At 39.3% G+C, this 5956-nt stretch overlaps 1 non-coding gene across 1 annotated transcript; it reads right to left on the reverse strand.

The window, feature by feature from the left end:
* Positions 1-1816: 1816 nt before the first annotated feature.
* On the reverse strand, positions 1817-1923 carry LOC144222330 (U6 spliceosomal RNA). The gene has a single exon (XR_013332378.1). It is a non-coding gene; the product is annotated as a U6 spliceosomal RNA (small nuclear RNA).
* Between the last annotated feature and the right edge of the window lie 4033 nt (positions 1924-5956).

A 5956-nucleotide genomic window follows, 5' to 3' on the forward strand; every position in this document is an offset into this window, starting at 1 on the left:
GTGAAATTGTTGGGTACATTTACTAGGTGTAGAGTCAGGAAGACATCCCAAAGTTGATTCTTTTCTTGGAGTAGAATTTTTCTGTGGGGACAGTTCTGAAGACATGAGTGATAAAGGCAGAATAAAGAGCAGATATTCTTGGGTTTACTTCTCAAACTCATGAATCCTTATTATTGATGGTGAGTTCCTTTTTCTCACGACACTTGAGTTTCCTCTATGTTCTTGGAGGTGTTGTCTCAACTAGCATTCCATACATAGATGAAGAAATCTAAGGAAAATGTTTTGAGGGTTAAGAAACCCAACTATTCCAGATTCTTTATCCTGTAGAGCCATAAAAATAGCAAGAGCCAGGAATCTCATAACACTAAACTAAATGAATGTTTATTTGCTGGGGGCTAGGCATCCCACCTGGTACCTTGCATGCACCACTGAACTTAATCTTAACCCAACTCCTTAAAATGAGCATTCAGTTAGTATTCCCTCAGAGTGTCGAGCTTCGGCAGGTTGTGTAACTCACCAGAGAGCACACAGCTAGAAGGTGATGAAGCCGGGATTTCATCCAAATTGGCAGATTAGAGAACCCAGCTTTTTACAATGCTTCCATTTAACATGCGTGCTACAGGGCAGTGAGCAAATGCTCTGGCCATTGTAATACTAACTTAAGTTTGATTTGTAAGTTTCAAAGAACTTTCAAGGATGTTACTGTGTTTGAGGCTAGCAACAACCCAATGAGAAAGACAGTTTAGATTTTCTTACCTCTCCCTTCCCTTCCATTCCCCTTCCTGCTGATGGACACACATGCCTCCAACAGGGAGTTGAGTGCCTTAAGTTAAGTCACAGAGTTACTAAGTGGTGGACACTGGACTTGAACCCAGAGGTCTCATCCTTAGCCCATTGCCTCTCTCATACAATAGCAGCACCCCTTTATAGTAAATAATGTATTGTTAGGTAACATTTCTGCCACTGGCACTCAGAATACATTATCTCTAAGAGTTCTGTTAAAAGTCAAGCAAGCTATTTAGGAAAACCTGTATGAATATCAATAATACATAAAGGCATATATTTTAAATTACTCCAAACTCCTTGCAAAGGAAAAAAATCTAAAATGATTTTCCCAATATTTTATATGAATGATTTTGGAGACATATGCATTGAATTATAGAACTATTTGGAGTCAACATCTGTGTTTTTTATGTGTTATAAATAGAGAGATCTGTACTTTATTAACACAAACAGAACATAGTAGAGTTTAAAGGTAAGAAAGCTATTCAGATATAGCCTATAATATTACAGTGAGTTTTTATATAGTCCCAATATTTCCAGTATTCTCTAAGCTGAAAAATTCTGTGAACTCAGTGAGGGAAGAGTGGTCCAAAGGAAAGGACCCTAGGGTAGTCATCAAGTGGGTATGGTGTCAGTATTCACTACACCACTCTGGACCCCAGGCTCCTTGTCTGTAACAGCAAGACCCTGGAAGACCTCTAAGGTCCCTATACTTCTAAAGAATAGTTCTTAATCTGAATAATATCTTGAGATTTGTGTTATTCACCAGAAGATCTAGAACCTTTAAGAATGGTCCAAACTGAAAAGTAAATTGTGAATTTTCCATTACTCTTTTAAAATTATTTTTATTATTTATTCATTTTTATGGAGATTTTTTCTTTATTGAAAAACTTAAGACTTGGGCACATCAAATAAAACCATTTCTGGGGGAGAAAACTCAAAACCCACAATAGAACAAAAAAAGTTAACTGTCTGGGCCATAGCAGAACCCAGAGGATATATTCTTTTAATTGAAAAATTCTAGGTGCTTCATAAAAATATGGAATGCTTCGTGGCTTTGCGTGTAATCCTTGCGCAGAGGCAATGCTCATCTTCTTTGTATTGTTCCCATTTTAATATATGTGCTGCCGAAGCGAGCAGCCATTAATCTTTTTTACCGGTGAATTCACAAATGGTGAAAAAACATTTTGACGTGGAAAGCTCAGGTTCTATTTTCAAAGCACCAACCTGGCTACTTCCACTAAAACATGCAGGATGGATGTACGGTCTCAGGTCCTTTGCCATCATTGGTAGAAAAAGTCAAATGCTGTGCAAAGAGAAAATGCTAGTGAACACAGATTCACTCCTCTGGTTGACAGCTCTTTTGACTCGGGCCCACAGAGAGGCCGTACTGGTTACTGATGATAGATGGCGCTCTTCACCAAAAGATCATCACCGCAACCTGACGGTAGCGCGGGAGCATTACCGCTTTATTCCTTCCTTTAATGGGCTGCAGATGTTCAGTATAAATGAATGTGGAATGTATGAATATCCAAATAGTGATTATTAAGGCATCGCATTCCTTTGGACGATAAACTTCGTTCAGCACTGAAAGAAGAAAAAGGGTAAAAATAAGAAGGGCGAGAGTGGGGGAGGGGAGAGAAATCTTTAAAAAAACTTCCAGTGTTTCGAGAAATGTTTGTATTCTCTCGTGGGCCACCCGTAAGCTAATTTGAAAATTTGGGTTGCAAATTAGTGTGCCAAAGAGGTAGGCTTAGGTTTGATTCTGCAGGTAGAAGGAATTGGGCTTTTAGGAACCCTAAGCCTCAGCGTCGAGCTTATATGTACCTTCATGCATACAGTGCTTTAGAGAGCAAATTCTCAGAGGCTTTCAAAGGTACAATTGTTATTCTTAGTTAAAAAAAAAAATACCTGAAGGATTGTAAATTGAAATTAAAAACTTAGGAATTAATAAACTATGGTTCAAATTTAACACAGAACTCCCAGAAAATAAGGCACAAGGTCCAAATGGTCCCTTGGTTTTTTTTTTTTTTTTTAATATTTTTATTTATTTCTAGGAGAGAGAGAGAGACAGCGTGAGCAGGGGAGGGTCAGAGAGAGGGAGTCACAGACTGAAACAGGCTCCAGGCTCCGAGCTGGCAGTCAGCACAGAGCCCGACGCGGGGCCCGAACCCACGAACCGCGAGATCATGACCTAAGCGAAAGTCGGACGCTTAACCGACTAAGCCACCCAGGCGCCCCATGGTCCCTTGGTTTTAACTGTTGATATCGCAGGATGCATCTTTTGATACCTTTCAAGTAGTGAATCTCTTTGTGGTCATGAAATAGAAGGCATCGAATTTTTCCTTGCATAGCCAAGTCGGCTGCCACTGGGTTAGCTTCCCAGGTGTGGTCAACTGTCTAGTTTATGTACCAGTATCCCCGTTTATACTTGAGTTCCACCAAAGTTGGAGAACTCACTGTCTCATGACAACCCACCTTGGACAGTGCTTCTCATTCGATCATTCTACTTATATTAAAATAAATTTGCTTACCTGAAGTTCTTTTTTTTAATCCATCGATAAAATAATATGTCAAGAAGCATTTTGGAGTATGTGCTACATGTCCGGCTCTGTTAGGTCTTAGGAATAAAAAGATAAGAAAATTATATATAGTTTAGCGGATCTTGTGAGATTTATAATCCAATTGGATGGATCTCTCAATTTTTTCCATCCGAAGATTTCTAGGAAATCAGTCATACTCCTGTGGACAACAGTGGTACTCTATTGTAGGTACTTCAGCATCTCAGCAGAGGAAGGGACTGTAACCTGAAGGGGATCCCAAGTGACTCTATTTACCACCATACCCACTTGATGACTACCCTAGGGTCCTTTCCTCTGGACCACTCTTTCCTCACTGAGTTCACAGAATTTTTCAGATTAGAGAATACTGGAAATATTGGGACTATATAAAAACTCACTGTAACATTACAGGCTATATCTGAATAGCTTTCTTACCTTTAAACTCTACCACCACAGTCCTATTTAAGAATCATTGCTCTGATGCTTTCATATTCCTCTAGAAGTCCGATCTTACCCAACAGGATGTCAGATCAAATATCTGAAGGAAACTGTCATATTTCTTTCTTCCCTCCACAATCATTTCTTCCAGCTAAAACATGCCACAGGATTCAAACTATGATGATTGTATTCTTGAAGAAAAGATGGCCTCAGAAAAAGCTGTTGAGAGCAGCTCTAAAGGCAGAAGAAATCTGCGAGAAATGCAACTGAATCCATCAGGCCAAATCAACAGCTGAGGAGAGAGAGAGGTGACGAGAAAGGAGAAGGCTGAGGTTTGTGTGATGCCCCGTAGATGTGGTCTTTCCACAAGAACATTGTCCACGTCACCAACCAAAAGTGTGGGGAGCACAGATGTGGGGATGCTCTTAATTCCCCATCTTCTTGTCTTCTTTTGTTCTAAGAAGATTGTTTCCTTGATGGGGGTTAGAAACCAGGTAGAAGAAACCATATTCTGTACCATGGTGAAGTTAAGATTTAGAGACAAAAGATACAGAGCAGGGAAAGACTGGGGGGGGGGAGGGGACGGGGGGAGGAGGAAGAAGAAGAAGAAAAGACAAGCTAAGATAAAAATCATTCCCGCTTATATAGCTGGGATGTTTATAATGTAAAGAGACAGCTGCATTAAAGGATTAGGCCCCACTGCCTGATTAACATCATTTGATCTTTTGCTATTGAAAAGACCCTGTGTATTTTCAAAGGCAGTGGGTTTTTAAATAAAACCAGGAGTCTGGGTTAGCAGAAAGCTGTTAAAAAACAACTCACTTTTAGTTTAGTAATCTTTTTGTCCTACCTGCCTCATAATCTTCAGTTTCCTTCTTTGTGTTATTAAGGAGGCTGCACCTAAATCTGAAAATGGGGGCTCTAGGAAATTTGATATGACAAAAATAAACATGAAAAGTCATGATGACCTAAATTGGTCAAATCAGATTTTTCCCATGAATATCATCCTGGGGAGCTTCTTTTTTCTGTTTTGTTCTGAGTTTATTTTTTTATCCTTTACTCTCCATTGTCAACTATCACCACACAATTTCAGTGAGAGAGATTAGCACATCATTATACCATGCCATTTGCATGGTTTACTTTCTATCTTGTTAATCTGCTTTCCTTCCTTCCTTCCTTCCTTCCTTCCTTCCTTCCTTCCTTCCTTCCTTCCTTCCTTCTTGTAAGTTAAAAGTGAGATCGGAACTCTTATTGTATTAAAGATTGATTGTGAGGAAGTTGAAATTTTCCATTAGCCAACTTTTGGGAGGAATCAGAGCATCTCCGCATCCATGCTGTCATCCCAGGGTGGCCGGGCAAAGAGGTGGGAGGGCCTCTGGTCATTTGAGAGGACCAAGCAGTCGTCATAACTAGTTCAGTCTCTGTGGCCCATTCAGCTCTTGGCATGGTTGCCAAGCCAGCCAACAAAGGAGCATTGTAATCCTGACAGTTTCCCAGCATTGACTGGACGGGCGCAGACCACCAACCAGCTCCCTTCACTTCTACTGTTCACAAGTGAGACCATGAATGGAAAAAAGTCAGTGGCAAAAATCCCACATCCTGCTGAAGTTAGTGTGTAGATGCTTTTCCAGCAAGTGAGTCTGCCTCCAGGCTGGTAATGCTCATACCTGTTTCCTGTTTTCTTTTTTGTTTGTGTGTTTTTAAATACAGTTAGCTTACATGCTGATGCATAATCCTCACTGATGCCTACCAAAAAAAGTAGGTTTGAGTTTTGATAAATGTGCATATGGCATGCAACAATATGGAAAATGGGAAGTGGAACAAAAATAAAATGTCATAAATGTAAAAAAAGATAAATTGAGATAAGCTTCCAAGTTAAGAAACTAGTGGTAGAAGCCACTGTGAATCTTAAGAAATTGAATTTGAAGAAATAAGAATATGGTTTTCAGGTATAAAGTGGAATCATTTTAACTCAATTTTGAATTTTGAATACACCCCCAAAAGTCTGCCCTTTCTATAGACCAAGCTAAGGACATCTCCAATTCTGGTTTTAAAAATAGCAATAAATAAAATAAAAATTTTTAGGACAGCGTAAATTCAAGAGACATTTATCATGTATTTATTACTGATTGAAAGTTAGGAACTATTTTTAACAATTAGATACAATGATATTT

Source organism: Crocuta crocuta, unplaced genomic scaffold (genome assembly GCF_008692635.1).
Source record: "Crocuta crocuta isolate KB4526 unplaced genomic scaffold, BGI_CrCroc_1.0 scaffold230, whole genome shotgun sequence".
Lineage (NCBI taxonomy): Eukaryota > Metazoa > Chordata > Mammalia > Carnivora > Hyaenidae > Crocuta > Crocuta crocuta.